Here is a 12,036-nt window from a genome sequence, read left to right on the forward strand (position 1 = left end):
ACATATGCAGCTACCCTAAAGCAACAATTCATTTCCTCTACTCTTTCATGAAAGGGTGGTATCATAAATGAAGGTGTCAAAGATATGCCAATTATCCAAATTGTTATTAATCCCATGTTCTTATGAAGTACTTTATACCCAGTAACATGAAAGAACTCACAGATCCACCTATTCTTCAGGCCAAAAAGAAAAAAAAGAAAGTAATATATTGCCATCAAACATCACACTGCGCAAAGGTTCAAAGCCGTATATGGAAAAGGAGGATCTCAAAAGCTTTATGAAATGATGTTAACAATATAATAGATGCTTTAAAGTGTTAATATTTTCCTGAACACATATCCGCTGGGTCCCTCCTTCCTGTCAGGATTTTCCTTCTTCTGCTATGTTGTGTTCCCTCTATACTGTAAGTAAAACTAAATCGTATACAAAAATGAAATGAAATGAAATGAAATTAAATTAAATGAAATGAAATTAAATTAAATTAAATTAAATTAAATTAAATGGGAATTTAATCATTACACAAGAGTGAAATAAAGCATGTCAAATGATCTGATGCCATGAATACTTTTGGTGCTACTGCACTGGTTTGAGTCACATTATTCTGGGTACAATTAAAATATACTCCCGTATTCATTGAAATTTCTCTTCTTTTTCTTCTTCTTCCTTCTTTCTCTTCTATGATGCTTTTCCATAGAAGATTCAAGTTAACAGAGCTTGAATCCAACTGGGTTTGAGACCCTCAGCAAAAGAGTAAGGAAGTGACCTTGAAGAAGTAGCAGCCCAGTCTTAATCTAATTTAGAAAGATACAACCTTTGACTAAAAAGCTATTGATTCATGATAACATCTGTGAATCAAAAGCATCTAGATAATTTCATTTACTTTTCCTGATTCTGCAAAGTTCTCCCTTCCTTGAACTTGCTGTAAGAGCTTTTTCTAATGAATGAACGTATTATGTTTAGCCCTAGATTGTTTAACCATGATTTATTGAATAGTTATAATTGGTATGATTCAGACAACATGTTCTTCAGAAACGATGGTTTACACATTGATTGGGCTCAGACAACATGCTAAACTAAATCTAACCCCATTAGCAGTTAGTACAAAACAATTATCCTAGCCTTTAATCTAAAAGCAGTTTTTTTAAGTAACCATGGGGCATATAGTCATGGGAATCAATAATTCTTCATTTTAATTAATTAAAAAATATAACCTGTCTACATCTAAAGTCTATGGGAATTCTCCATTAGCAAAAGTATAACCTTGAGAGAGCAGGTAAAATGCTTGATAGAACATTCTTCTTTGCTTGCTTCATTTTTCAAGAATAAACTCATGTATATATGAACAAGGACCACAAATAGATCTTCCTATCAAGGCATAGAATATAATTCAAGGTAAATAAAAATGTTCTGATTCCACCCAGGTTTGGTATTGTAGTTTCTCTGAGAGTAGAAAATAGTAGTACCTCCACCTAGTAGAGGGTCCACACTTGCATATAGACAACCTAACTTGAAGCAGATCCTCATAAGCAACTGAAGCTCCAGGAAAGTAATAGTAATGAAGTTGTCTACTTTGCTCCCACACATATACCAATTTATTCACACAGAAAATTCACACACAAGGTGTCTTCATATGTGTTTTCTCTAATGTGATACAGGCAGTTCCTAGGTTAAGAAAGTTTCACTTACGGAAAATTTGTATATACGAATAGGCTGCCCATAAAGTTGCCAGGTGTCCACTATTTGAGCGGACAGTCCGCTTTTTTCACATTATGTTCACTATTTTTTTTCACAAAATAGTGGACATTTTTTTTATTCAAAAGCTTTATGATGAAATGGTACGTAATCTAAAGCTGTACAGTCTAAGAGAATAAGGATAGGAGAATCGCATTTTGTCTTTTTTTTCATAAGTTAGAATGAGACAAAGATCGAATATCCATTGAACTCGATTCTCCGAAAAAATTAATGATGAGATTAAAATAAAAATATATTATAAAATTATGTACAGTTCACATTTTTAAAATGTATTGTAGCTTGTGTTGACTGACCTAAAATGCCGTCGAGTGATGAGAGTGACAGCAGCGAGATTTCAAATTCTTTAAAACAAAAGAGAGGAGTGTGCAAATACACTAAAGACTGGGAAGCTACTTTTGCATGGATTACCAACAACGAAACTGACAGAACAAATACGACGGCCTACTGTAAATTGTGTCAGAAATTGTTCACAATTGAATATAATGGTATAAAAGCTGTCACACAGCATGCAAGCACAAAAAATCATTTAGATAAAGAGAAAATAGCTTCCAGCAACAAGCAAATCAATTCGTTTTTCATTGTTAAAGACTCCTCTTTCAGTGAGAAAGTGACTGTAGCTGAAATGGCTGAAACTTACCATGGGATCAAACACCATATTTCTTTCCTGGCTCAAGATTGCAGTATTAAGTTAATGAAGCAAATTTTTGATGATTCAGAAATTGTAAAAAAGATGTCTTGTGGAAGAACCAAATCATCAGCTATGTCAATGAGGTTTTGTATCCTTTTTCTATTGAGTTGGTTCTCAATGATCTTAAAACTGGAATTCCATTTTGTCTCTCCACTGACGCATCAAACAAGGGAAATCGCAAAATGTATCTCGTTGCACAATATTTTACTTGTGAAGAAGGACTGTGTGTGAAAATTTTAGACTTTTATGAGAATTCTTTCGAAGATTCTACATCAATAAAAAATCAGCTGTGTCGAGTTCTTAGTGATAACGAATTGGAAATAAATAATGTTTCAGCTTACTCAGCAGATAATGCATCGGTCAATTATGGAGTGAACAAATCTGTTTACCAAAAATTATTGCTGGAAAATGACAATATTGTAGCTGCTCATTGTAATAATCACATTTTACACAACAGCGCAAAAAATGCATTAAAGCAGTTATCTTTTGATATTGAAAATGTAGTGCTGAAGGTTTTTGCCGAATTTTCGAATTCTGCGAAGAAACGAGAAGAGTTGAAATCATTTTTTGAGTTTTGCGAGTCAGAATTCCATGAAGTTTTGTGCCATATTCCAACATGTTGGTTAAGTTTGTTTAAAGTAGTCAAAAGACTTTTTTTAAACTGGATACCTCTAAAATCATATTTTATTTCTCTTGGATCTGATGAGTGCCATAAGGTTATCTGGAACCTTATTTCGGATCAGGAAAATGAACTCGCAAAGGACGATGAACCAACAATTTCAGAATTGTATTTATATTTCACGCACTTCTTCATGTCAATAATGCAAGACACCCTACTGAAGCTGGAAAGCAAGAAAATTCTTGCATGTGATCTTCACATTATCATGAGTAAGCTGCGTGATTCTTTGCAAAAAAAATACAATGAGCAGTTTTTTGGAATGAAAGTTTTATTTGCCTTACCTAAAAAACATTTGCCTGAGAATGCCGTGCAAAAGTTCAAGAAAAAAGCCATCAATGTGTATCAAAGAGCCATTGCGTACCTAGAAAAGTGATATAATTTCACTGATTCAGTATATGAGATGCTAAGTTGTTTCAATCTAATTGATCGCAATAATCCTCCAACTTTAGAAGAAATGACGAACATCTGGTTATTATCACCATGGTGAGAAGAACTTCCACCCAACACTCTCTTCGATGAAATTTCTGCCTTAGAAGAAGTTTATGTTCATCTGCAGGGCGATTCATCCCTTGATAAGTGGACGTACTTTTTCAAGAAAGAGCCAGCTCCCAGTTTACTGAAACTGTTCCAGTATTGTGCATCAATTCCGGTATCAAATGCAAACGCTGAACGAATTTTCAGCGTCATGGGAAATTTGTGGACTGACGAATGTAACCAACTGCTTGTACCATCAGTTCGAAGTGAACTTTGTATATTTTTTAATATTTCTCAACGTTGTTCTGAAATTAAGGAATTATTCCTTAAACACAAAGAATTGATCAAAGCTGTGCAGTCAAATAAAAAATACACACGACAGCAAAGTAAAATGTAATTTAATATTTTACATATTGTTATAATATATTTGATGTTTTGAATTTTAAGTAAAGTTTTGAAGTGATTATTTTAATGTTTAAATGTTTGTAAGAAAATATATAATTTAATTGTAAATTTTTTTTATTTTTTTACTACTTAACCCCCCCCCCACTTGTCCGCTATTTTTTGGAAGCAGACCTGGCAACCCTAGCTGCCCAGTAGGAAAAATGGCAGATGGTATTCTCTTTCCTTGAGCAGACAAATCACTGAAGCCACACAATGTTTTCATGGACTGCTGAAATCATGCATTTTAATATACAGCCTGTTTTTGGTGGTTTTCAGCAGTTCGTGAAAATATTGAACTGCTTGAGCAGTTCATCAGCTCAAGGAAGGAGAAAGCCGTCTACTATTTTTAGTAATAGGCACCTGATTTACATACAAATTCAAATTAAAGGCAGAATTGGGAAGAGACCTTGTTCTTAACCTCGGGACTGCCTATATATGTCATTATTTGCCAGGATGCTTCTCTGGATTATACATAGAACAAATAAGTAAGACTTTGTGCAAAAGAAACAACGGATACAAGTTGGACATCAGGACTCAAACTAAGTAATAACAGAGCATTTTAAACTTCTAAGAAACATCAAAATGTTTCAGACTATCTGAGAAAGTCTCAACAAATACAAAGAGTTTTTAACACATTATAATTATTAATTAAGAAGATACTACTAAACTATCTCAGTGGTAAATTGCACCTGCCTAACCACCCTATCTTCCCCTCCCTTTCCCCCTACCTCATCCCAATTTAAATCCAGCATCAGATTAGCTGCTTCATGCATCTGATAAAGTGAGCTGCAATTCATGAAAATTTATACCATTTGACAAAAGTTGTTAGTCAGAAAAGATGCTACCAGACTCCCTTTGATTTATGGATGAGACGGGTTTACACAAATGATCAAGTGTGGGAAGTCCATCACAATTCTCTAAAGGCTTAGAAACAGTGTTTCTGCTGCAATTATAATTTTCTGTTTGCTTCTCTTTCTCTATATTTTCCCAATAAAGTTCTTGGCAAATCTATGTTAAGTTAGAAAATTTTGCTTTATTTATAGATACTCTTTTTTAATCCCAATCCACACTTTTACAGATTAATATGCTAACAACCTTCTCCATGGTTGATTTTTCTATTTTATTCCATTATTATTTATTCTTACTTGTGAGTGCAATCTTTTCTTTTCTTTCCTCCAAAACCTAAATATCCATCAATTATCTGAAACTAAATGTTATTGAACTCTAGGCTTTATTATATGAATAAATAGAAGTAATAGATAGAAAAGCTTTGTTCTCTTTTCTTTTGTGCTTACATATATTTCTAAATGGGTTTGCATTTCCAGCAGTGGAAATGGATTATAAATCCATCATGACTTGGGCTTTTATTAATTTTTATTTTTCATTATTCTGATTTTTTTTTTAATTATTTCATCCATTCTCAGTGTCTCAAGAAATCTACCTACTATTTTGGCTAGGCTAACTGGTCCATAGTTTGCTCCTATAATTTAAAAAAGCTCCCTACCTATCTGTAACTTTAGCCAGGATGACCAAATATTCCATTAGGATTTCCCAAGTTTATTCAGAGGAATTTGTTTTCATTTGGAGGCTACCTTTTTGATATTATCTATGTTGTTTAGACATACCTCTGGGAGACCAGAATGAAGCAGCTCCAGCTCAAGAAAAGGCCATAAACCAGAGGTGGGTTTCAGCAGGTTCTGACCAGTTCTGGAGAACCGGTAGTGGAAATTTTGAGTAGTTTGGAGAACCAGTAGTAAAAATTCTGACTGGTCCCACCCACATCTATTCTCTGCCTCCCAAGTCCCAGCTGATCGGGAAGAAATGGGGATTTTGCAGTAACCTTCCCCTGGAGTCAGGTGGGAATGGAGATTTTGCAGTATCATTCCCATGCCAAGCCCACCAAGCCATGCCACACCCACCAAGTCACGCCCACAGAACCGGTAGTAAAGATTTTTGAAATCCACCACTGCCATAAACCATTTCTTAGCCATCTCTTAGATTCACCTCTGTTATCATTATGAAGTTTCATGTTTGGTGCCAAGCTGGTGAGACCAAGGGAAGGGCAAGGAAGTAGCGGGATCTTCCTTTCCATCTGAAACATCAAGTTGACATACAACAATAGAGCAGTAAAAGTAGCTCTGTCTTAAAAGTTACACAACTACAGGAACCTTTTTAGCTATAGAATTACCTTAAAACTTGTAGAGATAAGATCAATTTTGCTTAGTTCTATCAAAGCGATTCTAGATTAATCGGTAAGGATATTCTTGGTGAGGAATTTTTAAAGTTCTACTTTCAGGAATGTTCTTTGTCACAAAAGTTGTTATGCATATATCCTGTCACAATTAGATAGTAAAATACTATATTTTTCACACTATAAGATACACTGGATCATAAGATGCACATTAGCTTTAGAGGAGGAAAACAAGAAAAAAAAATCTGCCTCTACCTCCCAGCATCCATCCAGTATTCATCTGGCTAGCGTCCTTGCAGCAAACAGCAAACAGCCTGGTCAGCTTCAGCACATTATCGCAGCTCCAGCATGTGGCTCATCAGGGGTTCGCTCCGTTGCGCCCACTAACAGTCAACTGGGCTGAACTGCTGCAGCCTTCGCTGCTGAGCAGCTGAATGGCGGTTGGATCAGCTGCTCAGCATACCACCAATCAGCTATTCTGGGTGGCTGGGATTGCTGCCGCCGCCGCCTATCACCACCTTCACCATTCGCCACTGTCACCGATCACCACCAATCACTGCCGCTGCCTATTGCCGCCTCTAGTGAAAGCAGGATGGGATAGAGCAATATCTACTCATGCTTTAAGATCCAACAGAAAAGGCACACTTTGGGTCCTGTCCAATATTGCTCTATCCCATCCTGCTTTCTCTAGAGGTCATCTACAAGTACAACCAATGCTGTCTTAGTCCCATACTTCAAGTTTCAAACTTGCAACACAGTTTCTAGGGGATAATAGCAATTTACTCTAGGCTGAGTAGGTTAACTGCAGGTGAGAAAATGAATGTAAATCAAAACAGTGTCTCTTGGGGAAAAAGCTTGCCTGTTTACTTTTGCTTTCAACAGAAACATAGAGAAATCAAAATTACCGGTAGTCTGAAATTAAGGGAGCCAAGCCTTGTTCATCAGCCAATCCAAAGGGCAGAATGGCAGGGTTGTTCACACACAAGAGAATACACAGGAACAATATACCAGAGCAGGAGATCAGACAGTTGTTTCCAACAAAGAAACATGGGTCAGGACTTTCTCTTACATCTGGCTACAGCCAGTTATCTCTAATTAAGACATTTATTCATTTGCTTAGCAAGGAGCCTCACTGAGCATTCTTGCTCTGCTCTCCATTCCACTCACTGAATCCAGGGCTTGGGGACCTTGCCTTATCATCTTCAGCTACTCTGATGGTGCCTGTGTTTGATCAGCCCCAGGTGATCTGACATTAAACTGGTTCAGTTGGAGCAGCTTCTTAAGAGTCACAGTCCAAGTCCTGAACTGTGACTTGTCTCTGGCAAGTCCCTGGAGGAGATCCTTTTCTCTCATGGCATCTATTCTCGGGGACATCATTCCTCTAGAGCAGGGCTGTCAAACTCCCAGCCCATGGGCCAGATGCGTCATATGCTGGCCACACCCTCACCCGGTTTAGCAAAGGGGAAAAAGTCCCGATACATCATGTAATGTCGCCGTGACGACGTGAGTTTGACACCCCTGCTCTAGAGATTAGAGTTTTCCTGACCCAACTAGATGTCTGTAAGGCTCTAAAGACCTGGTACCAGGGGTGAAATCCAGCAGGTGAACCAGTAGCGGAAATTTTGAGTAGTTCGGAGAACCGGCAAATACCACCTCTGGCTGGCCCCAGAATGGGGTGGGAATGGAGATTTTGCAATATCTGTCCCCCAGGAGTGGGGAGGGAATGGAGATTTTGCAGTATCCTTCCCCTGGAGTGGGGTGGGAATGAAGATTTTTCAGTATCCTTCCCCTGCCATACCCACCAAACCACGCCCACCAAGCCACACCATGCCCACCAAGCCACACCCACAGAACCGGTAGCAAAAAAATTAGGATTTCACCACTGCCTGGTACTGTTATAGAGCCTGGAGCCCAGAGAATGTGGTTGAGCCCATATTGGGCTTATGCTGATTGGGCAGTTTAGTTTTATCTTGGTTCCTGTATTTGTTATTTGTCTGGTATGTTTTTATCTTGTTTTATTTCCTGTTAGCCATCCAGAGTTCGAGGTGGGCAACCGTATTAGAATGAGTGAGAAGGAGATCCTCAAATCCATATGACAAAAGCAGGAAGAAGCAAAGATTCAGTGTTCTCACTCATATAGAAACCCTGGAGAGAGGGAAGCTATCTTGCTCGATTGATGTATTTACAGCCCTGTATGGAAAAGGCTTGACTTTATCATACTAGTTTTAAGTAGGTTTCACCAAATGAAAAGAGTTTATTTATTTATGGAAATATGTGTATTTAGACATAATAGTTTAGTTAATTAAAAAGCTAACAGCATTACTGAACTATTGTGAAATCCAAAGTAGATGAAGCAATGTTATGCAGCAATAAGAACCAGGTTTTCCAATGTTGATGAGAACTATTTTACCCTCATAATAGGCATTAAAAATTCCTGCTAATATTTGCTTATATAAAGTAGCCCAGCCAAACCTTGAAAGAAATTAACAAAGAACCACTCAAGACTAGAATCTGCAGGCAGAAAAGCAGAAATGTACAAAGCCTGAAATCTACTCTTTAAAGAAAAGCAATATAAGGTGCCTTAATGTGTTTGCTTTTTGCATTTATTTAGGAATAGTTGCAGAATGAATGGGATTATCAAAATGCCAGAAGAAATTGTCTTGGCTTTTCACCCACAGTCGAAAGGGCAGGAATGCGAAGATCAGCCAGACAGTAAAGCTTATGTGTGTGATTCAGTCTGGATTTCTCAAATGGTTATATACTCTATCTAAAAACGCTATCCATTTCGACAAAGTTGCATTAGAAAACTTTACATTGAATCCGTGACCTATGAAAAACCCACACTGGAATCTTTGCAGAAAATAAAAAGATTTACAAAGCAATTTCAGCCCAAGTTTGAAACACTATCACATGACTTAAGTGAGAGAAAGCACATTATCCCTATGAACCAAGGTTCCCTGATATTCTTGTCTTCTTATAGTGGATGGCTATATTTAATCATACCAGATATATAAAAAGGTAAAGGTAAAGGTTCCCTTTGCACATATGTGCTACTCGTTCCCGACTCTAGGGGGCGGTGCTCATCTCCGTTTCAAGCCGAAGAGCCAGCGCTGTCCGAAGACGTCGCTGTGGTCATGTGGCCGGCATGACTAAATGCCAAAGGCGCACGGAACGCTGTTACCTTCCCACCAAAGGTGGTCCCTATTTTTCTACTTGCATTTTTTACGTGGTTTCAAACAGCTAGGTTGGCAGAAGCTGGGACAAGTAACAGGAGCTGACCCCGTTACACAGCACTAGGGATTTGAACTGCTGAACTGCTGACCTTTTGAACAACAAGCTCAACGTCTTAGCCACTGAGTCACTGCGTCCATACCAGATATATACTGTGTGCTAAAACAAAGAGGGGTGGGGAAGAACAAAGATGGGCTATGTCCACTAATAAAGATAATCTTTGATTTATGATCAGTTACTTAGTGATCATTCAAAGTTGGACCCAAAAATGGGACTTAGGACCCAGTCTCCAACATATGTTCTTCCCAACCCAGTCACATGACATTTTGGGTGCTTAGCAACCAGGCCATATTTACGGCCATTTGTAGCACTCTGAAGCCTTGTGACAATATTTTATAATGATTTTGTCAGAAACCGGCAGTTCTGGCAAAAACTGCTCCATAGTCACCTATAGGTTTATTTAGTGGCCACCATATTCACTTAACAACCACTATGTTTGCTTAATGATTACCACAATGTGATAAAATTGGGTCTGGTCGTACAACTTACGACCAAAATTGTGAGCTCAATTACAGTCGTAAATCAAGGACTACTTGTAAAGACCTTGTCCAAAAAAAAAATTGTGCTTAGATGAACAAATGGCAATTTCATATTTTAATTATCATTTTAAAAATGTGATTTTAAAATAGATAATTATACCACTCAAAGGAATATTACTGTGGGACCAAAGACATTTCCCAGTAGTGTACAGGTAGTCCTCGACTTACAACAGTTCATTTAGTGACTGTTCCAAGTTACAAGGGCAGTGAAAAAAGTGATTTAGGACTTTTTTTCAGACTTATGACCATTGTAGCATTTCCATGATCACATGATCAAAACTCAGACTGACTCACACTTATGACAGTCGCAGCAACCCAGGGTCATGTGATCACCTTTTGCAATATTCTGACAAGCAAGGTCAATGGGGAAGCCAGATTCTCTTAACAACTGTGTTACTAACTTAAGAACTGTGATTATCCACTTAACAACCGTGGCAAGAAACATTGTGAATTATTTCACTATTCACTTAACAAATGTCTTGCTTAGCAACAGAAATTTTGGGCTCAATTGTGGTCATAAGTTGAGGACTGACTGTATAACTAGTGCAAGTCACAACCTCTGGCATGAAGACAATGGTTGTCTGCGGTTCAGAATATGGGAGGGAATGGGGAATCTGTTTTCGTCTGCCCCATCCTAGTCCAGTCAGAGTCTTTGCTACACAGAACTCGGCCGTATGAGTCCCATCTCACAGGTACCAAGAGAGAAGCAACAGAAAAACTCATCCTGCCTTGTAAAAATGGCCTTCGAAACCAGACACTGCATTACTGAAAAACCCCAAAGGGCCAACAATTTTAGAAAATCAAATCTCCTGTGATGATGCAACCTATTATCATATATGGTGGACCTGTAAGAAAATCAAGGCATTTTGGATAAAAATTTGGTGGGTGATGCAGAACATTCTGAAAAAAAGGTTGAAATTTACTCCTCAATTGTTTTTACTGGGTATAACGACAAATTGTACAGTATTAGAGACTAAATTGATTTTGAACTTAATATCAGCAGCTAGGCTGTTGGTAGCGCAATACTGGAAGAAGGACTTTTTGCCTACTATTGAAGAGTGGATACTGAAAGTAACGAATTTAGCAGAAATGGCGAAAATCTCAGCGTATTTGAAGGACTATACACAAGAAAGATACGTATCGGAATGGAGAAGATGGATTGATTATATTCAAAATAAGTATCAGACAAGAAAATATCAAATAGCTTATGAATGAACGTTAAGTATTAGAAGTATTATGTTATCTATAGTGGAGTTAAGGTTTCAGGGGGGGATTTAGTAGTCTGAGGATAGATAGGTTAATTTAGCTTATGATTGTTAATTGAAATACCTTGTATTTTGCTCTGGGAAGTCTGGGGGGGAGGGGAGGGAAAGGGTGGGGGGAATATTGGGGGGGGGAATCCTTTTTTTTTTCTGTAAAACTTTTCAATAAAATAAATCTCCTGTGATTTTTTGTGCCAATCAATGAATGGAATGGAATGTATAAGTAGAACCTAATATTTTTTTTTTTTTAGAATTCACATTATAGCTGTCCAGCAATCTTTCCATAGGAATAGATCCTACTGGATTTAGGGGGTTTAAAGCTCTGTGTTAATAAACATGCATATGATCAGGGAGAAAATCCACTGCTTTCTTTTAAAACAAAAGAGCTTTTTTTCTGGTTCTCCACACCCAATTCCTACTCTATGAGCATTGGGGCCCAAGAGAAAGAAGAGATTGGAACAATTGGAACAATTGGAAGAAGCCAGTTCTTGTTGGGTTGGTTTTTTTTTTTATTCCAATCTTCCATTTGGACTATGAGTCATCTTAAATTCATCTTTCATTTGGGTGATGTATGTAAGTGTAAGAGCTTGTAGCTATTTGCAACTTTATCCTCATTCTATTCTTCTTTTAAAGGATTCTAAGTTGGTGGCCATCACTACAGCTTGTAACAACAAATATCATAATTTATCCATATCCTACGTCCTGAGTGGATAACT

General features: G+C 37.5%; 1 long non-coding RNA gene across 1 annotated transcript; it reads left to right on the forward strand.

The window, feature by feature from the left end:
* The first annotated feature begins 301 nt into the window (after positions 1 to 301).
* Positions 302 to 11,399, forward strand: LOC148116567 (uncharacterized). Its single transcript, XR_015731108.1, has 3 exons — positions 302 to 403; positions 5,657 to 5,717; positions 8,840 to 11,399. It is a non-coding gene; the product is annotated as an uncharacterized LOC148116567 (long non-coding RNA).
* The last annotated feature ends 637 nt before the right edge of the window (positions 11,400 to 12,036 follow it).

This window comes from Pantherophis guttatus, chromosome 1 (genome assembly GCF_059756535.1).
Source record: "Pantherophis guttatus breed Tessera chromosome 1, ASM5975653v1, whole genome shotgun sequence".
Lineage (NCBI taxonomy): Eukaryota > Metazoa > Chordata > Lepidosauria > Squamata > Colubridae > Pantherophis > Pantherophis guttatus.